The sequence below is a fragment of the Castor canadensis genome, chromosome 16, assembly GCF_047511655.1.
Source record: "Castor canadensis chromosome 16, mCasCan1.hap1v2, whole genome shotgun sequence".
NCBI lineage: Eukaryota > Metazoa > Chordata > Mammalia > Rodentia > Castoridae > Castor > Castor canadensis.
In genome coordinates this window covers 37,633,483-37,660,033 of record NC_133401.1, presented here as the reverse complement: position 1 = coordinate 37,660,033, position 26,551 = coordinate 37,633,483, and positions in this window count along the sequence as shown.

Below are 26,551 nucleotides of genomic sequence, written 5' to 3'. Positions count from 1 at the left end.
AGGGAACACATGTATCTCTCAATTGAAAATGACTTGTGTTAGAAGCAGGAGCATCTAGCACACTGCTTGCTTGAGAGAACTGAGTTTGTTTTATAGGGAATACTTCATGCAGCTTAGGTTTTTCAAGATGGAGATAGACTCTGTTTGTTCCAAGTAGGACAATTCAGCAGTGTTGAAGAAGCACATGTACCCCACCCCAAAGAAAAACATTCATTTTAGTAGCAAGAGATTCTAGCACATGGTTTCCCTGTGAGAATTGAGTTAGTTTTTGCAAGAAATACTTCCTGCAACTTCAGTGTGTCAAGTGGATCCAGGCTCTGTTTTTTCCAAACAGGCATATTCAGCTGATTTTAAGAAACTCATGTATCTCTAGATAGAAAAGCATTTGTGGCAGGAGCAGGAGCATCTGGCACATTACTTCCCTGTGCAAATTGAACTAGTGCTTGAAAGGAATACCCTCTTCAACTTTAGTTTTTCAAAGTGGAGCTAGGCTCTCTTTGTTCCCAACAGGCCTATTAAGCTGAGTTGAAGAAACACATGCACCTCTCGAAAGAACCATCTATGTTAGATGCAGGAGCATCTAGCACATTGTTTTCCTGTGAGATGTGTTAGTTTTTGAAAGGAATACTTCGTGCAACTTATGTTTCTCAATAGGGAGGTAGGCTCTCTTTGTTTTCAAATAGGCCTATTCAGCTGAGTGGAAGAAACACATGTATCTCTGGAAAGAAAACCATCTGTGTTATGAGGAGGAGCATTTCACACATTCCTGTGAGAATTGACTTATTTTTTAAAGGAATACTTCCTCAACCTAGGTTTTTCATGGTGGAGATAGACTCTATTTGTTCAAATAGGCCAATTCACCTGAGTTGAAGAAACACATGTACCTCACCAAAGATAAACATCTTGTTAGTAGCAAGAGATTCTAGCACATGGTTGCCCTGTGAGAACTGAGTTAGTTGTTGAAAGGAATACTTCCTGAAATATAGATTTTTCAAGGGGGAGATAGGTTCTCTTTGTTCCCAATAGGCCTATTCAGCAGAGTTGAAGAAACACATGTATCTTTCAAAAGAAAACCATCTGTGGTAGAAGAAGTAGCATCTAGCACATTGCTTGCTTCTGAGGATTGAGTTACTTTTTGAAAGTAATATTTCCTGCCACTTTGGATTTTCTAGGGGAGATAAGCTCTCTTTGTTCCAAAGAGGCCTATTCAGCTGCATTGAAGTAACATATGTATATCCCCAAAAAACCATCTAGGTCAGATGCAGGAGCATCTAGCATTTATTTACCATTGAGAATTGAATTAGTTTTTGAAAGATATACTTCCAGAAAGTTAGCATTTTCAAAGTGGAGATACCTCTCTTTGTTCCAGATAGACCTCTTCAGCTGAGATGAAGAAACTTATGTATCTCTCCAAGGAAAACCATCCATGTCACAAGCTGAAGAATCTAGCACATTGTTTCACTGTGAAATTAAGTTTGTCAAAGGAATACTCCTGCAAATCAGAGTTTTCAAGATGGAGAAAGCCTCATTTTCTTTCAAATAGACCTATTCAGCTTAATTGAAGAAACACATGTATCCCTTAAAGAACAGCATCTGTCATAGATGCAGTAGCATCTAGCACATTGTTTCACTGTGAGAATAAAGTTAGTTTTTGAAAGGAATACTTCCTGTGAAGCAGAGTTTTCAAGGTGGAGAGAGGCTCATTTTGTTCAAAATATGCCTATTCAGCTGAGTTGAAGAAACACATGTATCTCTTGAAAGGAAAATATCTGTGTTAGAACTATGAGCATCATGCACATAGTTTTCCTATGTGGATTCAGTTAGTTCTGAAGGGACTATTTCCTGCAACGTAGAGTATTCAAAGTGCAGAAAGGCTCATTTTGCTTCAAATAGGTTTATTCAACAGAGTTGAAGGAATATATGTATCTCTTAATGGAAAACGATTTGTGTTTGAAGTATGAGCATATAGCATATTTCTTCCCTGTGTGAGCTGAGTAGGTTTTTGAAAGGAATACTTCCTGCAACTTAGGTTTTTCATGGTAGAGAAAGGCTCTGTTTGTTCCAGATAGGCCTATTCATCTGAGTTGAAAAACACATGTATGTCTCGAAGAGAAAACATGCAGGTAAGAAGTATGAGTATCTAGCACATATTTTACCTGTAAGAATTGAGGTTCTTTTTGAAAGGAATACTTCCTGCAGCACAGGTTTTTCAAGGGGGAGATAGGCTCTCTGGGTTCCAAAAAGGCCTTTTCAGCTGAATTGAAGAAACACATGTATTTCTCTAAAGAAAACCATCTGTGTTAGAGGAAGGAGGATCTACCAGATTCTTTGCCATGAGAATTTCATTAGTGTTTGAAAGGAATATTTCTGACAACTTACATTTTTCAAGGTGGAGATCGGCTCTCTTCTTTCCAAATAGGAGTATTTGGCTGAGTTGAAGAAACATATGTATCTCTACAAGTCACCACCTATGTTGGATGCAGGAGCATCTAGCACATTCTTCCCCAGTAAGAATTGGATTAGTTTTGGAAAGATATGCTTCCTGCGACTTGGATTTTCAAGGAGGAGATAGACTCTCTTTGTTCCAAATAGGCTTATTCACCTGAGGTGAAGAAACAGTTGTATCTGTCCAAAAAAAAAACCTATCTGTGATACAAGCTGCAGCATCTGGCACTTTGTTTTCCTGTGAGAATTGAGTTGGTATTTGAAAGGAATACTTGCAGGAAATGAGAATTTTCAAAAAAGGCTCATTTTGTTCCAAAGAGGCCTATACAGCTTACTTGAAGAATCACATGTATCTCTCGAAAGAAAAACATCTCTCTTAGAAGCAGTACCATCAAGCACATAGTTTTCCTGTGTGAATTCAGTTAGTTTTGAAGGGAATATTTCCTGCAACTTCGAGTATTCCATGTGGAGAAAGGCTCATTTTGGTTCAAATAGGCCTATTCACCTGAGTTGAGGAAACACATGTATCTGTTAAAAGAAAATGATCTGTGTTAGAAGCAGGAGCATCTAGCACATTGTTTTCCTGGGAGAACTGAGTAGTTATGGAAAGGAATTCTTCCTGCCAATCATAGGTTTCAAGGTGGAGAAAGGCTCATTGTGTTCAAAATAGGCCTATTCAGCTAAGAAGAAAAAACACATGTATCTCTCTAAGATCATCATCTGTGTTAGAAGCAGCAGCATCTAACACATTGTTTCCCTGTGAGAATTGAGTTGATTTTGAAGGCAATGCTCCTGAAACTTAGGGGTTTCAAGGTGGAGGAATGTACTGTTTCCTCCAAATATGCCTATCCAACTGAGTTGAAAAAACACATGTATATCTAGAAAGAAACCTGTTTGTGTTAGAAGCTGCAGCATCTAACACATACTTTCCCTGTGAGAATTGTATTCATTTTTGAATGGAATACCTCCAGCAAATCAGAGGTTTCTAGGTGGACAAAGCCTCGTTTTTTTACAAATAGGTCTATTCCACTTTGTTGAAAAACACATGTACCTCTCGAAAGAAATACATCTGTTTTAGTAGCAGATGCATCTAGCATATTGTTTTCCTCTGACAATTCAGTTGGTTTTTGAAGGAAATATTAAGCACAACTTAGAGTTTTCAAGGTGGAGAAAGGCTTATTTTGCTCCTAATAGGCCTGTTCACCTGAGTTGAAGAAACAAATGTATCTCTCAAAAGAAAACCTTCTGTTTTAACAGGAGGAACATCAAAAACATTGTTTCCCTGTGAGAATTGAGTTAGTTTCTGAAAAAAATACTTCCTGCAACATAGGTTTTCTAAGGTGAAGAAAGGTGCTGTTTGCTCTAAGTAAGCCTTCTCAGATAAGTTAAAGAAACACATGTATCTAACCAAACAAAACCATCTATGTTGGAGTTGGAAGCATTTAGCACATTGTTTCCCTGTGAGAATTGAGTTAATTTTTGAAATGAATACGTCCTGTAAATCACACTTTTCAAGGTGGGGAAGGCTTATTTTGTTCCAAGTAGGCTTCTTCATCTAAGTGGAAAAAACACAGGAATGCCTTAAAAGAAAACAATTTGTGTTTGAAGGAGGAGCATCTATCACGTTGCTTGCCTGTGAGAACTGAGTTAAGTTTTTAAAGGAATACTTCATGCCAGTAAGGTTTTTCAAGAGTAAGATAGACTCTCTTTGCTCCCAATAGGCCTATTTAGTGGATTGAAGAAACATACGTATCTCTCCAAAGAAAACCATCTATGTTACAAGCTGCAGCATTGCGCACATTGTTTCCATGTGAGAATTGAGTTAGTATTTGAAAGGAATACTACCTGCCAATCAGAGTTTTCAAAGAGGAGGAAGGCTCAGTTTGTTCTAAAAGGCCTACTCAACTAAGTTGAAGCAACACGTGGATCTCTAAAGGAAAACATCATGTAAGAAGCAGTAGCATGTAGCACATCATTCTCCTGTGAGAAATCAGTTAGTTTTTGAAAGTAAAATTTCCTGCAACTTTGACTTTTCAAGATAGACAGGCTACTCCAAATAGGCCTATTCCCTTGAGTTGAGGAAACACATGCATTGTGCGCAAGAAAATCATTGGTGTTAGAACTAGGAGCATCAACCACATTGTTTCCCTGTAAGAACTGAGTTAGTTGTTAAAAGGAATACTTCCTGCAACTTAGGTTTTTCAAGGTGGAGGTAAGATCTCTTTGTTCCCAAAAGGCCTATTCAGCTGAGTTGAAAATACGTGTACCTCTCGAAAGAAAAACATCTGTGTCAGAGGCAGGAGCATCCAGCACATTGTTTTCCTGTGAGAACAGGGCTCAATTTTGAAAGGAATACCTCCTGCAACTTAGGTTTTTCAAGGTAGAGATAGCCTCTCTTTGTTCCAAGTGGGTCTTTTCAGCTAAGTTCAAAGCACGTGTATCTCTCAAAAGAAAACCATGTGTTTCAAACACAGTAGAATCTAGCACATAGTTTCCCTGTGAGAATTGAGTTGATTTTTGAAGGAAATACTTCCTGAAACTTAAGTGTTTCAAGGTGGAGATACACAGTGTTTGCTCCAAATATGCCTATTCAGCTGAGTTGAAGAAACACAAGCATCTCTAGACAATAACCTCTTTGTGTTAGAAGCAGTAGCATCCAACACATTCTTTCTCTGAGAAATATGTTAGTTTAGGAAAGGAATACATTCTGGAAATCAGAATGTTCAAGGTGGGGAAGTGCTGATTTTGTTTCAAAAAGGCCTATTCAGCTGCGTTGAAGAAACACATGTATCTCTCAAAAAACCATCTGTTTAGAAGCAGGAGCATATAGCATATTGTTTTCCTGTGAGACGTTTTAGTTTTTGAAAGGAATACTTCCTCCAACTTAGGTGTTTCAAGGTAGACACAGGCCCTTTTCCAACCTAAAAGGACTGTTCAGCTGAGTTGAAGAAACACATGTATCTCTCGAAAGAAAACCATCTGCACCATCTACAACGTTGGTTCCCTGTGAGAATTGAGCTAGAATTTGAAAGGAATATTTCCAGCAAATCATAGCTTTCTAGGTGGAGAAAGGCACGTTTTGATCCAACTAAATCTTTTTAGATAACCTGAAGAACCACATGCATCTCTTGAAAGAAAACTATCTGAGGTAGAAACAGGAGCATCTAGCAGATTGTTCTCCTGAGAGAATTGAGTTAGTTTTTGAATAGAATTCTTCCAGAACTCAGAATTCTCAAGGTGGATAAAGGATCCATTTGTTCCACATAGGTTATTCAACTAAGTTGAAGAAACACATGTGTCTCTAAAAGATAGCCATTTGTGTTAGAAACAGCAGCATGTAGTACATTGCTCCTCCATGACAATTGAGTAAGATTTGAAGGGTACACTTCCTGCCAGTCTTTGTTTTCAAGGTGGAGAGAGACTCATTTTGATCCAAATAGGCCTGTTCAGCTAAGTTGAAGAAACACATGTACCTTTTGAACGAACACTTTCTGTGTTAGAAGCAGGAGATTTCAGCGCATTGTTTCCCTGTGCCAACTGAGTTAGTGTTTGAAAGGAATATTTCCTGCAAATCACAATTTTCAAGATGGAAAAGACACACTTTCATTGCAATAGGACCCTCCAGATGAGTTGATGAAGCATATAGCTCTAAAAAGAAAACCAAGTGTATTAGAAGAAACAGCATATGTGACATTGTTTCCATTTGAGAATTGAGAGTGTTTTGAAGGGTATACTTCCTCCAATCAATGTTTTCACAGTGGAGTAAAGCTCATTTTGTTCCAAATAGGGCTCTTCAGCTACTTGAAGACACACATGTATCTCCTGAAAGAAAACCGTGTGTATGAGAAGCAGGAGCACCAAGCCCATTGTTTCCCTGTGATGACTGCGTTACTTTTTGACAGGAGTACTTCCTGCAAGTTCTAGATTGCAAGGTGGAGAAAGGCTCATTTTCTTCCAAATACGACTATTCAGACAAGGGTAAGAAACACATGTATTTCTCGAAAGAAAACCATCTGTGTTAGAAGAGGATCATCTAGCAAATTGTTTCCCTGTGAGGACTGGTTAGTTTTTGTAAGGAATACAGCCTAAAAATCATATGTTCAAGTGGGAGATAGGCTCCGTTTGCTCCAATTAGGCCTATTTGTCTGTGTTGAAGAAAGACATATACCTCTGGAAAGAAAAGCATCTTTGTTAGAAGCTGCAGTATCCAGCAAATTGATCCCCTTTGAGAACCTTTTAGGGTTTAAGAGGAATACTTCTTGCAAGTCAGGATTTTCAAGTGGAGAAAGGATCCATTTGTTCCACATTGGCCTATTCAACTAAGTTGAAGAAACACATGTATTTCTCCAAAGATAGCCATTTGTGTTAGAAACAGCAGCATGTAGCACATTGCTCCTCCGGGAATTGAGTTAGTTTTGAAGGGTATACTTCCTGCCTTTTTGACTTGAGTACTTCCTGCAAATCTCAGCTTTCAAGGTGGAGAAAGGCTGATTTTTTTCCAAATAGGCCTATACATATAAGATGAAGAAACACCTTTATCTCTCGAGAGAGAACAACCTGTGTGAGGTACAGAAGTATGTATGGCATATCTTCCCTGTGAGAACAGTGGTAGTTTCTGAAAGGAAGATTTCATGCATCTTAGGTGTTTCAGGTGGATTTAGGCTCTGTTTGCACCAAATAGGCCTATTGAGCTGATTTGAAGAATCACGTGCATATCTCAAAGAGAAACCATCTATGTTGGAAGCCTCAGCATCTATCACATTGTTTCTCTGTGATAATTTAGTTTACTTTTCAAAGGAATAACTCTGGCAAATCATAGTTTTCAATGTGGAGAAAGGCTCAGTTTGTTTCACGTAAGCCTATCCAGCTGAGTTGATGAAACATCTGCATCTCTCAAAAGAAAACCATCTGTGGCAGAATCAAGGGCATCGAGCACACTGTTTACCTATGAGAACTGAGTTAGTTTTTGAAAGGAATACTTGCTGCAAATCATGGTTTTCAAGTTGGAATGAGGCTCATTTTGTTCCAAACAGGCCGATTCAGCTACGGTCAAGAAAGACATGTATGTCTCGAAAGAGCAACATCTACTTAGAAGGTGCAGTATCTAGTATACTGGTCCCTTGTGTGAACTGAGCTCGTTTCTGAAGCGTATAATTCCAGCAACTCACAATGTTCAAGGTGGAGAAAGGCTAAGTATCTTGCAACTAGACTTACTAAGCTTAGATGAGGAAACACATGTGTCTCTCAAAAGAAAACAGTGTGTGTTAGGAGCTTCAGCATCTAGCGTGTTGTTTCCCTGTGAGAATTGAGATAGTTTTTGAAAGGAATGTCTCCTTCAATTCTCAGTTTTCAAGGTGGAGAAAGGCTCATTTTGTTCCCAATAGGCCTATTCAGCTTCATTGAGGAAACACGTGTGTATCTGCAAAGAAAACCGTCTGTGTTAGGAGCAGGAGCAATTAGCACATTGTTTCCCTCTGAGAAAGGAGTTGGTTTTGGGAAGGAATACTTCCTTCCAATCTGAATGTTCAAAGTGAAGAAATGCTCATTTTGTTCCAAAGAGTCCCATTCAGGTAAGTTGAAGAAACACATGTATCTCTCCAAGGAAAACCATCTGTGAAAGAAGCAGGAGCACCTAGTACATTGTTTCCCTGTGCCAACTGACTGGATTTTTGATAGAAATACTTCCTGAAACCTAGCAGTTTCACGATGGAGATAGGCTCTGTTTGCCCAAAAGAGGCCTATTCAGCTGACTTGAAGGTACACATGCACCTCTTCCAGGAAAACCATCTACTTAAAAGCTACAGCATCTCTCACATTGTTTCCCTGTGAGATCAGAGTCCATTTTTGAAGGAAAGTCTTGCAGCAACTCAGAACATTCACAGTGGACAAAGGCTCCTTTGTTGCAATTGGGCCTATTCTGCTGAGTTGACAAAACACATGTCACTCTCAAAATTAAACCATCTGTGGCAGAATCAGGACAATCTAGCACCTTATTTACCTATGAGAATTGAGTTAGTTTTTGAAAGGAATAATTTCTGCAAATCAACGTTTTGAAGCTAGGGAAAGGCTAATTTTGATCCAAGTAGGCCTATTTAGCTGAGTTGAAGAAACACTGCTATCTCTCGAAAGAAAACATGTGTGTTACAACCGGGAACACCTAGCACATTGTTTCCTGGTGAGAATTGAGTTAGTTTTCAAAGGAATACTTCCTGAAATCAGAATTTTGAAGTGGAGAAAGGCTCCTTTTGTTCCAAATAGGCCTATTCAGCTCTGTTATGAAACACATGTATCTCCCCAAAAAAAGTAATGGCTGTTTTAGAAGCAGGAGCATCTAGAAGACTGCAACTCTGTGCATATTTTCTCAGTTCTTCGAAGGAATCCGTCCTGCAAATCAGAATGTTAAAGGTGGAGAAAAGCTCATTTTGTTCCAAATAGACCTATTCTGTTAAGTTGAAGAAACTCATGTATCTCTGGAAGGAACACCATCTCTGTTTGAAGCAGGATCATCTAGCACATTGTTTCCCTTTGCAAATGGTGTTCGTTTTCTAGAGAAATACATCCTTCAATTTAGGAGTTTCAAGGTGCAGATAGGCTGTAATGAGTCCAAATACACCTATTGTGCTGAGTTGAAGAAACACATGTATCTCTCCAAAGAAAACAATGTATGTTAGAAGCTGTAGCCTCTGGCACATTGTGTCCCTGTAAGAATTTAGTTAGTGTTGAAATGCTGTATGTTGTGCAAATCGACATTTTCCAGGTGTAGAATGGCTCATTTTGTTCCTTAGAGGCCTATTCTGCAAAACAAAAGAGGCTCAGGTATCTCGTGAAGGAAAAGCATGTGTGTGAGAAGCAGGAGAATCCGGCACACTGTTTACCTGTGAGAATTCAGTTTGTTTATTGAAGGGATACTTACTGCAAACCAGTGTTTTCAAGGGTGAGAAAGGGTCAATTTGTTCCAAAGAGGCCTATGCAGGTAAGTTGAAGAAACATATGTATCTCTGGAAAGGAAACCACGTATGTTCGAAGCAGGAGCATCCAGTACATGGTTTCACTGTCCTTAATGACCTACGTTTTCAGAGCAATACTTCCTGCAACTTTGGAGTTCCAAGGTGGAGATAGTCACCGTTTGCTTTAAAAAAACCTATTCAGCTTACGTGAAGAACACATGGACCTCTCCAAAGACAACCATCTATGTTCGAAGCTGCAGCATCTAGTAGAGTGTTTCACTGAGAAGTGATTTAATATTGAAAGGAATACTTCCTGCAAATCAAAGGTTTCAAGGTGGAGAAGGGCTGATTTTCTTCCAAATAGGCCTATACATGTCAGCTGAAGAAACACCTTCATCTCTCGAGAGAGAACAATCTGTGTGAGGTACAGAAGTATGTATGGCATATCTTCCCTGTGAGAACAGTGGTAGTTTCTGAAAGGAAGATTTCATGCATCTTAGGTGTTTAAGGTGGATTTAGACTCTGTTTGCACCAAATAGGCCTATTCAGCTGATTGGAAGAATAACATGTATATCTCAAAGAGAAACCATCTACGTTGGAAGTCTCAGCATCTATCACATTGTTTCCCTGTGATAATTTAATTTACTTTTCAAAGGAATAATTCCGGCAAATCATAGTTTTCAACGTGGAGAAAGGCTCACTTTGTTTCACGTAAGCTTATCCAGCTGAGTTGATGAAACATCTGCATCTCTCAAAAGAAAACCATCTGTGGCAGAATCAAGGGCATCGAGCACATTGTTTACCTATGAGAACTGAGTTAGTTTTTGAAAGGAATACTTGCTGCAAATCATGGTTTTCAAGGTGGAACGAGGCTCATTTTGTTCCAAACAGGCCGATTCAGCTACGGTCAAGAAAGACATGTATGTCTCGAAAGAGCAACATCTGCTTAGAAGGTGCAGTATCTAGTATACTGGTCCCTTGTGAGAACTGAGCTCGTTTCTGAAGCGTATAATTCCAGCAACTCACAATGTTCAAGGTGGAGAAAGGCTAAGTTTCTTGCCACTAGACTTACTAAGCTTAGATGAGGAAACACATGTGTCTCTCAAAAGAAAACAGTGTGTGTTAGGAGCTTCAGCATCTAGCGTGTTGTTTCCCTGTGAGAATTGATATAGTTTTTGAAAGGAATGTCTCCTTCAATTCTCAGTTTTCAAGGTGGAGAAAGGCTCATTTTGTTCCCAATAGGCCTATTCAGCTTCGTTGAGGAAACACGTGTGTATCTGCAAAGAAAACCGTCTGTGTTAGGAGCAGGAGCAACTAGCACATTGTTTCCCTCTGAGAAAGGAGTTGGTTTTGGGAAGGAATACTTCCTTCCCATCTGCATGTTCAAGGTGAAGAAATGCTCATTTTGTTCCAAAGAGTCCCATTCAGGTAAGTTGAAGAAGCACATGTATCTCTCGAAGGAAAACCATCTGTGAAAGAAGCAGGAGCACCTAGTACATTGTTTCCCTGTGCGAACTGACTGGATTTTTGATAGAAATACTTCCTGAAACCTAGCAGTTTCACGATGGAGATAGGCTCTGTTTGCCCAAAAGAGGCCTATTCAGCTGACTTGAAGGTACACATGCACCTCTTCCAGGAAAACCATCTACTTAAAAGCTACAGCATCTCTCACATTGTTTCCCTGTGCGATCAGAGTCCGTTTTTGAAGGAAAGACTTGCAGCAACTCCGACCATTCAAAGTGGACAAAGGCTCCTTTGTTGCAATTGGGCCTATTCTGCTGAGTTGACAAAACACATGTCACTCTCAAAATTAAACCCTCTGTGGCAGAATCAGGACAATCTAGCACCTTATTTACCTATGAGAATTGAGGTAGTTTTTAAAAGGAATAATTTCGTCAAATGACCGTTTTGAAGCTAGGGAAAGGCTAATTTTGATCCAAGTAGGCCTATTTAGCTGAGTTGAAGAAACACTGCTATCTCTCGAAAGAAAAGCATGTGTGTTACAACTGGCAACACCTAGCACATTGTTTCCTGGTGAGAATTGAGTTAGTTTTTCAAAGGAATACTTCCTGAAATCAGAATTTTGAAGTGGAGAAAGGCTCCTTTTGTTCCAAATAGGCCTCTTCAGCTCTGTTATGAAACACATGAATCTCCCCCAAAAAAGTAACGGTTGTTTTAGAAGCAGGAGCGTCTAGAAGACTGCATCTTTGTGCATATTTTCTCAGTTCTTCGAAGGAATCCGTCCTGCAAATCAGAATGTTAAAGGTGGAGAAAAGCTCTTTTTGTTCCAAATAGACCTATTCTGTTAGGTTGAAGAAACTCATGTATCTCTGGAAGGAACACCATCTCTGTTTGAAGCAGGATCATCTGGCACATTGTTTCCCTTTGCAAATGGTGTTCGTTTTCTAGAGAAATACTTCCATCAATTTAGGAGTTTCAAGGTGGAGATAGGCTGTAATGAGTCCAAATACACCTATTGTGCTGAGTTGAAGAAACACATGTATCTCTCCAAATAAAACAATGTATGTTAGAAGCTGTAGCCTCTGGCACATTGTGTCCCTGTAAGAATTTAGTTAGTGTTGGAATGGTGTACGTTGTGCAAATCAACATTTTCCAGGTGTAGAATGGCTCATTTTGTTTCTTACAGGCCTATTCTACAAAACAAAAGAGGCTCAGGTATCTCGTGAAGGAAAAGCATGTGTGTGAGAAGCAGGAGAGTCCGGCATAGTGTTTACCTGTGAGAATTCAGTTTGTTTATTGAAGGAATACTTACTGCAAACCAGTGTTTTCAAGGGTGAGAAAGGGTCAATTTGTTCCAAAGAGGCCTATGCAGGTAAGTTGAAGAAACATATGTATCTCTGGAAAGGAAACCACGTATGTTCGAAGCAGGAGCATCCAGTACATGGTTTCACTGTCCTTAATGACCTACGTTTTCAGAGCAATACTTCCTGCAACTTTGGAGTTACAAGGTGGAGACAGTCACCGTTTGCTCTAAAAAGGCCTATTCAGCTCACGTGAAGAACACATGGACCTCTCCAAAGACAACCATCTATGTTCGAAGCTGCAGCATCTAGTACAGTGTTTCACTGTGAGAAGTGATTTAATTTTGAAAGGAATACTACCTGCAAATCAAAGGTTTCAAGGTGGAGAAGGGCTGATTTTCTTCCAAATAGGCCTATACATGTAAGCTGAAGAAACACCTTTATCTCTCGAGAGAGAACAATCTGTGTGAGGTACAGAAGTATGTATGGCATATCTTCCCTGTGAGAACAGTGGTAGTTTCTGAAAGGAAGATTTCATGCATCTTAGGTGTTTAAGGTGAATTTAGACTCTGTTTGCACCAAATAGGCCTATTCAGCTGATTGGAAGAATCACATGTATATCTCAAAGAGAAACCATCTATGTTGGAAGTCTCAGCATCTATCACATTGTTTCCCTGTGATAATTTAGTTTACTTTTCAAAGGAATAATTCCGGCAAATCATAGTTTTCAACGTGGAGAAAGGCTCACTTTGTTTCACGTAAGCCTATCCAGCTGAGTTGATGAAACATCTGCATCTCTCAAAAGAAAACCATCTGTGGCAGAATCAAGGGCATCGAGCACATTGTTTACCTATGAGAACTGAGTTAGTTTTTGAAAGGAATACTTGCTGCAAATGATTGTTTTGAAGTTGGAACGAGGCTCATTTTGTTCCAAACAGGCCGATTCAGCTACGGTCAAGAAAGACATGTATGTCTGGAAAGAGCAACATCTACTTAGAAGGTGCAGTATCTAGTATACTGGTCCCTTGTGAGAATTGAGCTCGTTTCTGAACTGTATAATTCCAGCAACTCACAATGTTCAAAGTGGAGAAAGGCTAAGTTTCTTGCCACTAGACTTACTAAGCTTAGATGAGGAAACACATGTGTCTCTCAAAAGAAAACAGTGTGTGTTAGGAGCTTCAGCATCTAGCGTGTTGTTTCCCTGTGAGAATTGAGATAGTTTTTGAAAGGAATGTCTCCTTCAATTCTCAGTTTTCAAGGTGGAGAAAGGCTCATTTTGTTCCCAATAGGCCTATTCAGCTTCGTTGAGGAAACACGTGTGTATCTGCAAAGAAAACCGTCTGTGTTAGGAGCAGGAGCAACTAGCGCATTGTTTCCCTCTGAGAAAGGAGTTGGTTTTGGGAAGGAATACTTCCTTCCCATCTGCATGTTCAAGTTGAAGAAATGCTCATTTTGTTCCAAAGAGTCCCATTCAGGTAAGTTGAAGAAGCACATGTATCTCTCGAAGGAAAACCATCTGTGAAAGAAGCAGGAGCACCTAGTACATTGTTTCCCTGTGCGAACTGACTGGATTTTTGATAGAAATACTTCCTGAAACCTAGCAGTTTCACGATGGATATAGGCTCTGTTTGCCCAAAAGAGGCCTATTCAGCTGACTTGAAGGTACACATGCACCTCTTCCAGGAAAACCATCTACTTAAAAGCTACAGCATCTCTCACATTGTTTCCCTGTGCGATCAGAGTCCGTTTTTGAAGGAAAGACTTGCAGCAACTCAGAACATTCAAAGTGGACAAAGGCTCCTTTGTTGCAATTGGGCCTATTCTGCTGAGTTTACAAAACACATGTCACTCTCAAAATTAAACCATCTGTGGCAGAATCAGGACAATCTAGCACCTTATTTACCTATGAGAATTGAGGTAGTTTTTAAAAGGAATAATTTCTTCAAATGAACGTTTTGAAGCTAGGGAAAGGCTCATTTTGATCCAAGTAGGCCTATTTAGCTGAGTTGAAGAAACACTGCTATCTCTCGAAAGAAAAGCATGTGTGTTACAACTGGCAACACCTCGCACATTGTTTCCTGGTGAGAATTGAGTTAGTTTTTCAAAGGAATACTTCCTGAAATCAGAATTTTGAAGTGGAGAAAGGCTCCTTTTGTTCCAAATAGGCCTCTTCAGCTCTGTTATGAAACGCATGAATCTCCCCCAAAAAAGTAACGGTTGTTTTAGAAGCAGGAGCGACTAGAAGACTGCATCTTTGTGCATATTTTCTCAGTTCTTCGAAGGAATCCGTCCTGCAAATCAGAATGTTAAAGGTGGAGAAAAGCTCATTTTGTTCCAAATAGACCTATTCTGTTAAGTTGAAGAAACTCATGTATCTCTGGAAGGAACACCATCTCTGTTTGAAGCAGGATCATCTGGCACATTGTTTCCCTTTGCAAATGGTGTTCGTTTTCTAGAGAAATACTTCCATCAATTTAGGAGTTTCAAGGTGGAGATAGGCTGTAATGAGTCCAAATACACCTATTGTGCTGAGTTGAAGAAACACATGTATCTCTCCAAATAAAACAATGTATGTTAGAAGCTGTAGCCTCTGGCACATTGTGTCCCTGTAAGAATTTAGTTAGTGTTGGAATGGTGTACGTTGTGCAAATCAACATTTTCCAGGTGTAGAATGGCTCATTTTGTTTCTTACAGGCCTATTCTGCAAAACAAAAGAGGCTCAGGTATCTCGTGAAGGAAAAGCATGTGTGTGAGAAGCAGGAGAATCCGGCATAGTGTTTACCTGTGAGAATTCAGTTTGTTTATTGAAGGAATACTTACTGCAAACCAGTGTTTTCAAGGGTGAGAAAGGGTCAATTTGTCCCAAAGAGGCCTATGCAGGTAAGTTGAAGAAACATATGTATCTCTGGAAAGGAAACCAAGTATGTTCAAAGCAGGAGCATCCAGTACATGGTTTCACTGTCCTTAATGACCTACGTTTTCAGAGCAATACTTCCTGCAACTTTGGAGTTCCAAGGTGGAGATAGGCACCGTTTGCTCTAAAAAGGCCTATTCAGCTAACGTGAAGAACACATGGACCTCTCCAAAGACAACCATCTATGTTCGAAGCCGCAGAATCTAGTACAGTGTTTCACTGTGAGAAGTGATTTAATTTTGAAAGGAATACTTCCTGCAAATCAAAGGTTTCAAGGTGGAGAAGGGCTGATTTTCTTCCAAATAGGCCTATACATGTAAGCTGAAGAAACACTTTATCTCTCTCGAGAGAACAATCTGCATGAGGTACAGAAGTATGTATGGCATATCTTCCCTGTGAGAACAGTTGTAGTTTCTGAAAGGAAGATTTCATGCATCTTAGGTGTTTAAGGTGAATTTAGACTCTGTTTGCACCAAATAGGCCTATTCAGCTGATTGGAAGAATCACATGTATATCTCAAAGAGAAACCATCTATGTTGGAAGTCTCAGCATCTATCACACTGTTTCCCTGTGATAATTTAGTTTACTTTTCAAAGGAATAATTCCGGCAAATCATAGTTTTCAACGTGGAGAAAGGCTCACTTTGTTTCACGTAAGCCTATCCAGCTGAGTTGATGAAACATCTGCATCTCTCAAAAGAAAACCATCTGTGGCAGAATCAAGGGCATCGAGCACATTGTTTACCTATGAGAACTGAGTTAGTTTTTGAAAGGAATACTTGCTGCAAATCATGGTTTTCAAGGTGGAACGAGGCTCATTTTGTTCCAAACAGGCCGATTCAGCTATGGTCAAGAAAGACATGTATGTCTCGAAAGAGCAACATCTACTTAGAAGGTGCAGTATCTAGTATACTGGTCCCTTGTGAGAATTGAGCTCGTTTCTGAACCGTATAATTCCAGCAACTCACAATGTTCAAGGTGGAGAAAGGCTAAGTTTCTTGCCACTAGACTTACTAAGCTTAGATGAGGAAACACATGTGTCTCTCAAAAGAAAACAGTGTGTGTTAGGAGCTTCAGCATCTAGCGTGTTGTTTACCTGTGAGAATTGAGATAGTTTTTGAAAGGAATGTCAACTTCAATTCTCAGTTTTCAAGGTGGAGAAAGGCTCATTTTGTTCCTAATAGGCCTATTCAGCTTCGTTGAGGAAACACGTGTGTATCTGCAAAGAAAACCGTCTGTGTTAGGAGCAGGAGCAACTAGCACATTGTTTCCCTCTGAGAAAGGAGTTGGTTTTGGGAAGGAATACTTCCTTCCCATCTGCATGTTCAAGTTGAAGAAATGCTCATTTTGTTCCAAAGAGTCCCATTCAGGTAAGTTGAAGAAGCACATGTATCTCTCGAAGGAAAACCATCTGTGAAAGAAGCAGGAGCACCTAGTACATTGTTTCCCTGTGCGAACTGACTGGATTTTTGATAGAAATACTTCCTGAAACCTAGCAGTTTCACGATGGATATAGGCTCTGTTTGCCCAAAAGAGGCCTATTCAGCTGACTTGAAGGTACACATGCACCTCTTCCAGGAAAACCATCTACTTAAAAGCTACAGCATCTCTCACATTGTTTCCCTGTGCGATCAGAGTCCGTTTTTGAAGGAAAGACTTGCAGCAACTCAGAACATTCAAAGTGGACAAAGGCTCCTTTGTTGCAATTGGGCCTATTCTGCTGAGTTGTCAAAACACATGTCACTCTCAAAATTAAACCTTCTGTGGCAGAATCAGGACAATCTAGCACCTTATTTACCTATGAGAATTGAGTTAGTTTTTGAAAGGAATAATTTCTTCAAATGAACGTTTTGAAGCTAGGGAAAGGCTAATTTTGATCCAAGTAGGCCTATTTAGCTGAATTGAAGAAACACTGCTATCTCTCGAAAGAAAAGCATGTGTGTTACAACCGGCAACACCTAGCACATTGTTTCCTGGTGAGAATTGAGTTAGTTCTTCAAAGGAATACTTCCTGAAATCAGAATTTTCAAGTGGAGAAAGGCTCCTTTTGCTCCAAATAGGCCTATTCAGCTCTGTTATGAAACACATGTATCTCCCGAAAAAAAGTAAAGGCTGTTTTAGAAGCAGGAGGATCTAGAAGACTGCATCTCTGTGCATATTTTTTCAGTTCTTCGAAGGAATCCGTCCTGCAAATCAGAATGTTAAAGGTGGAGAAAAGCTCATTTTGTTCCAAATAGACCTATTCTGTTAAGTTGAAGAAACTCATGTATCTCTGGAAGGAACACCATCTCTGTTTGAAGCAGGATCATCTAGCACATTGTTTCCCTTTGCAAATGGTGTTCGTTTTCTAGAGAAATACTTCCTTCAATTTAGGAGTTTCAAGGTGGAGATAGTCTGTAATGAGTCCAAATACACCTATTGTGCTGAGTTGAAGAAACACATGTATCTCTCCAAAGAAAACAATGTATGTTAGAAGCTGTAGCCTCTGGCACATTGTGTGCCTGTAAGAATTTAGTTAGTGTTGGAATGCTGTATGTTGTGCAAATCAACATTTTCCAGGTGTAGAATGGCTCATTTTGTTCCTTAGAGGCCTATTCTGCAAATCAAAAGAGGCTCAGGTATCTCGTGAAGGAAAAGCATGTGTGTGAGAAGCAGGAGAGTCCGGCACACTGTTTACCTGTGAGAATTCAGTTTGTTTATTGAAGGAATACTTACTGCAAACCAGTGTTTCCAAGGGTGAGAAAGGGTCAATTTGTTCCAAAGAGGCCTATGCAGGTAAGTTGAAGAAACATATGTACCTCTGGAAAGGAAACCACGTATGTTCGAAGCAGGAGCATCCAGTACATGGTTTCACTGTCCTTAATGACCTACGTTTTCAGAGCCATACTTCCTGCAACTTTGGAGTTCCAAGGTGGAGTCAGTCACCGTTTGCTCTAAAAAGGCCTATTCAGCTCACGTGAAGAACACATGGACCTCTCCAAAGACAACCATCTATGTTCGAAGCTGCAGCATCTAGTACAGTGTTTCACTGTGAGAAGTGATTTAATTTTGAAAGGAATACTTCCTGCAAATCAAAGGTTTCAAGGTGGAGAAGGGCTGATTTTCTTCCAAATAGGCCTATACATGTAAGCTGAAGAAACACCTTTATCTCTCTCGAGAGAACAATCTGTGTGAGGTACAGAAGTATGTATGGCATATCTTCCCTGTGAGAACAGTGGTAGTTTCTGAAAGGAAGATTTCATGCATCCTAGGTGTTTAAGGTGAATTTAGACTCTGTTTGCACCAAATAGGCCTATTCAGCTGATTGGAAGAATCACATGTATATCTCAAAGAGAAACCATCTATGTTGGAAGTCTCAGCATCTATCACATTGTTTCCCTGTGATAATTTAGTTTACTTTTCAAAGGAATAATTCCGGCAAATCATAGTTTTCAATGTGGAGAAAGGCTCAGTTTGTTTCACGTAAGCCTATCCAGCTGAGTTGATGAAACATCTGCATCTCTCAAAAGAAAACCATGTGTGGCAGAATCAAGGGCATCGAGCACATTGTTTACCTATGAGAACTGAGTTAGTTTTTGAAAGGAATACTTGCTGCAAATCATGGTTTTCAAGGTGGAACGAGGCTCATTTTGTTCCAAACAGGCCGATTCAGCTACGGTCAAGAAAGACATGTATGTCTCGAAAGAGCAACATCTACTTAGAAGGTGCAGTATCTAGTATACTGGTCCCTTGTGAGAATTGAGCTCGTTTCTGAACCGTATAATTCCAGCAACTCACAATGTTCAAGGTCGAGAAAGGCTAAGTTTCTTGCAACTAGACTTACTAAGCTTAGATGAGGAAACACATGTGTCTCTCAAAAGAAAACAGTGTGTGTTAGGAGCTTCAGCATCTAGCGTGTTGTTTCCCTGTGAGAATTGAGATAATTTTTGAAAGGAATGTCAACTTCAATTCTCAGCTTTCAAGGTGGAGAAAGGCTCATTTTGTTCCCAATAGGCCTATTCAGCTTCGTTGAGGAAACACGTGTGTATCTGCAAAGAAAACCGTCTGTGTTAGGAGCAGGAGCAACTAGCACATTGTTTCCCTCTGAGAAAGGAGTTGGTTTTGGGAAGGAATACTTCCTTCCAATCTGCATGTTCAAGGTGAAGAAATGCTCATTTTGTTCCAAAGAGTCCCATCCAGGTAAGTTGAAGGAACACATGTATCTCTCAAAGGAAAACAATCTGTGAAAGGAGCAGGAGCACCTAGTACATTGTTTCCCTGTGTGAACTGACTGGGTTTTTGATAGAAATACTTCCTGAAACCTAGCAGGTTCACGATGGAGATAGGCTCTGTTTGCCCAAAAGAGGCCTATTCAGCTGACTTGAAGGTACACATGCACCTCTTCCAGGAAAACCATCTACTTAAAAGCTACAGCATCTCTCACATTGTTTCCCTGTGCGATCAGAGTCCGTTTTTGAAGGAAAGACTTGCAGCAACTCCGACCATTCAAAGTGGACAAAGGCTCCTTTGTTGCAATTGGGCCTATTCTGCTGAGTTGACAAAACACATGTCACTCTCAAAATTAAACCCTCTGTGGCAGAATCAGGACAATCTAGCACCTTATTTACCTATGAGAATTGAGTTAGTTTTTGAAAGGAATAATTTCTGCAAATGAACGTTTTGAAGCTAGGGAAAGGCTAATTTTGATCCAAGTAGGCCTATTTAGCTGAGTTGAAGAAACACTGCTATCTCTCGAAAGAAAAGCATGTGTGTTACAACCGGGAACACCTAGCACATTGTTTCCTGGTGAGAACTGAGTTAGTTCTTCAAAGGAATACTTCCTGAAATCAGAATTTTCAAGTGGAGAAAGGCTCCTTTTGTTCCAAGTAGGCCTGTTCAGCTCTGTTATGAAACACATGTATCTCCCCAAAAAAAGTAACGGCTGTTTTAGAAGCAGGAGCATCTAGAAGACTGCATCTCTGTGCATATTTACTCAGTTCTTCGAAGGAATCCGTCCTGCAAATCAGAATGTTAAAGGTGGAGAAAAGCTCATTTTGTTCCAAATCGACCTATTCTGTTAAGTTGAAGAAACTCATGTATCTCTGGAAGGAACACCATCTCTGTTTGAAGCAGGATCATCTAGCACATTGTTTCCCTTTGCAATTGGTGTTCGTTTTCTAGAGAAATACTTCCTTCAATTTAGGAGTTTCAAGGTGGAGATAGGCTGTAATGAGTCCAAATACACCTATTGTGCTGAGTTGAAGAAACACATGTATCTCTCCAAAGAAAACAATGTATGTTAGAAGCTGTAGCCTCTGGCACATTGTGTCCCTGTAAGAATTTAGTTAGTGTTGGAATGGTGTACGTTGTGCAAATCAACATTTTCCAGGTGTAGAATGGCTCATTTTGTTCCTTAGAGGCCTATTCTGCAAAACAAAAGAGGCTCAGGTATCTCGTGAAGGAAAAGCATGTGTGTGAGAAGCAGGAGAATCCGGCACACTGTTTACCTGTGAGAATTCAGTTTGTTTATTGAAGGAATACTTACTGAAACCAGTGTTTTCAAGGGTGAGAAAGGGTCAATTTGTTCCAAAGAGGCCTATGCAGGTAAGTTGAAGAAACATATGTATCTCTGGAAAGGAAACCACGTATGTTCGAAGCAGGAGCATCCAGTACATGGTTTCACTGTCCTTAATGACCTACGTTTTCAGAGCAATACTTCCTGCAACTTTGGAGTTCCAAGGTGGAGCTAGGCACCGTTTGCTCTAAAAAGGCCTATTCAGCTAACGTGAAGAACACATGGACCTCTCCAAAGACAACCATCTATGTTCGAAGCTGCAGCATCTAGTACAGTGTTTCACTGTGAGAAGTGATTTAATTTTGAAAGGAATACTTCCTGCAAATCAAAGCTTTCAAGGTGGAGAAAGGCTGATTTTCTTCCAAATAGGCCTATACATGTAAGCTGAAGAAAGACCTTCATCTCTCGAGAGAGAACAATCTGCGTGAGGTACAGAAGTATGTATGGCATATCTTCCCTGTGAGAGCAGTGGTAGTTTCTGAAAGGAAGATTTCATGCATCTTAGGTGTTTAAGGTGGATTTAGACTCTGTTTGCACCAAATAGGCCTATTCAGCTGATGGGAAGAATCACATGTACATCTCAAAGAGAAACCATCTATGTTGGAAGTCTCAGCATCTATCACATTGTTTCCCTGTGATAATTTAGTTTACTTTTCAAAGGAATAATTCCGGCAAATCATAGTTTTCAACGTGGAGAAAGGCTCAGTTTGTTTCACGTAAGCCTATCCAGCTGAGTTGATGAAACATCTGCATCTCTCAAAAGAAAACCATCTGTGGCAGAATCAAGGGCATCGAGCACATTGTTTACCTATGAGAACTGAGTTAGTTTTTGAAAGGAATACTTGCTGTAAATCATGGTTTTGAAGTTGGAACGAGGCTCATTTTGTTCCAAACAGGCCGATTCAGCTATGGTCAAGAAAGACATGTATGTCTCGAAAGAGCAACATCTACTTAGAAGGTGCAGTATCTAGTATACTGGTCCCTTGTGAGAATTGAGCTCGTTTCTGAACCGTATAATTCCAGCAACTCACAATGTTCAAGGTGGAGAAAGGCTAAGTTTCTTGCCACTAGACTTACTAAGCTTAGATGAGGAAACACATGTGTCTCTCAAAAGAAAACAGTGTGTGTTAGGAGCGTCAGCATCTAGCGTGTTGTTTCCCTGTGAGAATTGAGATAGTTTTTGAAAGGAATGTCAACTTCAATTCTCAGTTTTCAAGGTGGAGAAAGGCTCATTTTGTTCCTAATAGGCCTATTCAGCTTCGTTGAGGAAACACGTGTGTATCTGCAAAGAAAACCGTCTGTGTTAGGAGCAGGAGCAACTAGCACATTGTTTCCCTCTGAGAAAGGAGTTGGTTTTGGGAAGGAATACTTCCTTCCCATCTGCATGTTCAAGTTGAAGAAATGCTCATTTTGTTCCAAAGAGTCCCATTCAGGTAAGTTGAAGAAGCACATGTATCTCTCGAAGGAAAACCATCTGTGAAAGAAGCAGGAGCACCTAGTACATTGTTTCCCTGTGCGAACTGACTGGATTTTTGATAGAAATACTTCCTGAAACCTAGCAGTTTCACGATGGATATAGGCTCTGTTTGCCCAAAAGAGGCCTATTCAGCTGACTTGAAGGTACACATGCACCTCTTCCAGGAAAACCATCTACTTAAAAGCTACAGCATCTCTCACATTGTTTCCCTGTGCGATCAGAGTCCGTTTTTGAAGGAAAGACTTGCAGCAACTCAGAACATTCAAAGTGGACAAAGGCTCCTTTGTTGCAATTGGGCCTATTCTGCTGAGTTGTCAAAACACATGTCACTCTCAAAATTAAACCTTCTGTGGCAGAATCAGGACAATCTAGCACCTTATTTACCTATGAGAATTGAGTTAGTTTTTGAAAGGAATAATTTCTTCAAATGAACGTTTTGAAGCTAGGGAAAGGCTAATTTTGATCCAAGTAGGCCTATTTAGCTGAATTGAAGAAACACTGCTATCTCTCGAAAGAAAAGCATGTGTGTTACAACCGGCAACACCTAGCACATTGTTTCCTGGTGAGAATTGAGTTAGTTCTTCAAAGGAATACTTCCTGAAATCAGAATTTTCAAGTGGAGAAAGGCTCCTTTTGTTCCAAGTAGGCATGTTCAGCTCTGTTATGAAACACATGTATCTCCCCAAAAAAAGTAACGGCTGTTTTAGAAGCAGGAGCATCTAGAAGACTGCATCTCTGTGCATATTTACTCAGTTCTTCGAAGGAATCCGTCCTGCAAATCAGAATGTTAAAGGTGGAGAAAAGCTCATTTTGTTCCAAATAGACCTATTCTGTTAAGTTGAAGAAACTCATGTATCTCTGGAAGGAACACCATCTCTGTTTGAAGCAGGATCATCTAGCACATTGTTTCCCTTTGCAAATGGTGTTCGTTTTCTAGAGAAATACTTCCTTCAATTTAGGAGTTTCAAGGTGGAGATAGTCTGTAATGAGTCCAAATACACCTATTGTGCTGAGTTGAAGAAACACATGTATCTCTCCAAAGAAAACAATGTATGTTAGAAGCTGTAGCCTCTGGCACATTGTGTGCCTGTAAGAATTTAGTTAGTGTTGGAATGCTGTATGTTGTGCAAATCAACATTTTCCAGGTGTAGAATGGCTCATTTTGTTCCTTAGAGGCCTATTCTGCAAATCAAAAGAGGCTCAGGTATCTCGTGAAGGAAAAGCATGTGTGTGAGAAGCAGGAGAGTCCGGCACACTGTTTACCTGTGAGAATTCAGTTTGTTTATTGAAGGAATACTTACTGCAAACCAGTGTTTCCAAGGGTGAGAAAGGGTCAATTTGTTCCAAAGAGGCCTATGCAGGTAAGTTGAAGAAACATATGTACCTCTGGAAAGGAAACCACGTATGTTCGAAGCAGGAGCATCCAGTACATGGTTTCACTGTCCTTAATGACCTACGTTTTCAGAGCCATACTTCCTGCAACTTTGGAGTTCCAAGGTGGAGACAGTCACCGTTTGCTCTAAAAAGGCCTATTCAGCTCACGTGAAGAACACATGGACCTCTCCAAAGACAACCATCTATGTTCGAAGCTGCAGCATCTAGTACAGTGTTTCACTGTGAGAAGTGATTTAATTTTGAAAGGAATACTTCCTGCAAATCAAAGGTTTCAAGGTGGAGAAGGGCTGATTTTCTTCCAAATAGGCCTATACATGTAAGCTGAAGAAACACCTTTATCTCTCGAGAGAGAACAATCTGTGTGAGGTACAGAAGTATGTATGGCATATCTTCCCTGTGAGAACAGTGGTAGTTTCTGAAAGGAAGATTTCATGCATCCTAGGTGTTTAAGGTGGATTTAGACTCTGTTTGCACCAAATAGGCCTATTCAGCTGATTGGAAGAATCACATGTATATCTCAAAGAGAAACCATCTATGTTGGAAGTCTCAGCATCTATCACATTGTTTCCCTGTGATAATTTAGTTTACTTTTCAAAGGAATAATTCCGGCAAATCATAGTTTTCAATGTGGAGAAAGGCTCAGTTTGTTTCACGTAAGCCTATCCAGCTGAGTTGATGAAACATCTGCATCTCTCAAAAGAAAACCATGTGTGGCAGAATCAAGGGCATCGAGCACATTGTTTACCTATGAGAACTGAGTTAGTTTTTGAAAGGAATACTTGCTGCAAATCATGGTTTTCAAGGTGGAACGAGGCTCATTTTGTTCCAAACAGGCCGATTCAGCTACGGTCAAGAAAGACATGTATGTCTCGAAAGAGCAACATCTACTTAGAAGGTGCAGTATCTAGTATACTGGTCCCTTGTGAGAATTGAGCTCGTTTCTGAACCGTATAATTCCAGCAACTCACAATGTTCAAGGTGGAGAAAGGCTAAGTTTCTTGCAACTAGACTTACTAAGCTTAGATGAGGAAACACATGTGTCTCTCAAAAGAAAACAGTGTGTGTTAGGAGCTTCAGCATCTAGCGTGTTGTTTCCCTGTGAGAATTGAGATAATTTTTGAAAGGAATGTCAACTTCAATTCTCAGCTTTCAAGGTGGAGAAAGGCTCATTTTGTTCCCAATAGGCCTATTCAGCTTCGTTGAGGAAACACGTGTGTATCTGCAAAGAAAACCGTCTGTGTTAGGAGCAGGAGCAACTAGCACATTGTTTCCCTCTGAGAAAGGAGTTGGTTTTGGGAAGGAATACTTCCTTCCAATCTGCATGTTCAAGGTGAAGAAATGCTCATTTTGTTCCAAAGAGTCCCATCCAGGTAAGTTGAAGGAACACATGTATCTCTCAAAGGAAAACAATCTGTGAAAGGAGCAGGAGCACCTAGTACATTGTTTCCCTGTGTGAACTGACTGGGTTTTTGATAGAAATACTTCCTGAAACCTAGCAGGTTCACGATGGAGATAGGCTCTGTTTGCCCAAAAGAGGCCTATTCAGCTGACTTGAAGGTACACATGCACCTCTTCCAGGAAAACCATCTACTTAAAAGCTACAGCATCTCTCACATTGTTTCCCTGTGCGATCAGAGTCCGTTTTTGAAGGAAAGACTTGCAGCAACTCCGACCATTCAAAGTGGACAAAGGCTCCTTTGTTGCAATTGGGCCTATTCTGCTGAGTTGACAAAACACATGTCACTCTCAAAATTAAACCCTCTGTGGCAGAATCAGGACAATCTAGCACCTTATTTACCTATGAGAATTGAGTTAGTTTTTGAAAGGAATAATTTCTGCAAATGAACGTTTTGAAGCTAGGGAAAGGCTAATTTTGATCCAAGTAGGCCTATTTAGCTGAGTTGAAGAAACACTGCTATCTCTCGAAAGAAAAGCATGTGTGTTACAACCGGGAACACCTAGCACATTGTTTCCTGGTGAGAACTGAGTTAGTTCTTCAAAGGAATACTTCCTGAAATCAGAATTTTCAAGTGGAGAAAGGCTCCTTTTGTTCCAAGTAGGCCTGTTCAGCTCTGTTATGAAACACATGTATCTCCCCAAAAAAAGTAACGGCTGTTTTAGAAGCAGGAGCATCTAGAAGACTGCATCTCTGTGCATATTTACTCAGTTCTTCGAAGGAATCCGTCCTGCAAATCAGAATGTTAAAGGTGGAGAAAAGCTCATTTTGTTCCAAATAGACCTATTCTGTTAAGTTGAAGAAACTCATGTATCTCTGGAAGGAACACCATCTCTGTTTGAAGCAGGATCATCTAGCACATTGTTTCCCTTTGCAATTGGTGTTCGTTTTCTAGAGAAATACTTCCTTCAATTTAGGAGTTTCAAGGTGGAAATAGGCTGTAATGAGTCCAAATACACCTATTGTGCTGAGTTGAAGAAACACATGTATCTCTCCAAAGAAAACAATGTATGTTAGAAGCTGTAGCCTCTGGCACATTGTGTCCCTGTAAGAATTTAGTTAGTGTTGGAATGGTGTACGTTGTGCAAATCAACATTTTCCAGGTGTAGAATGGCTCATTTTGTTCCTTAGAGGCCTATTCTGCAAAACAAAAGAGGCTCAGGTATCTCGTGAAGGAAAAGCATGTGTGTGAGAAGCAGGAGAATCCGGCACACTGTTTACCTGTGAGAATTCAGTTTGTTTATTGAAGGAATACTTACTGAAACCAGTGTTTTCAAGGGTGAGAAAGGGTCAATTTGTTCCAAAGAGGCCTATGCAGGTAAGTTGAAGAAACATATGTATCTCTGGAAAGGAAACCACGTATGTTCGAAGCAGGAGCATCCAGTACATGGTTTCACTGTCCTTAATGACCTACGTTTTCAGAGCAATACTTCCTGCAACTTTGGAGTTCCAAGGTGGAGCTAGGCACCGTTTGCTCTAAAAAGGCCTATTCAGCTAACGTGAAGAACACATGGACCTCTCCAAAGACAACCATCTATGTTCGAAGCTGCAGCATCTAGTACAGTGTTTCACTGTGAGAAGTGATTTAATTTTGAAAGGAAT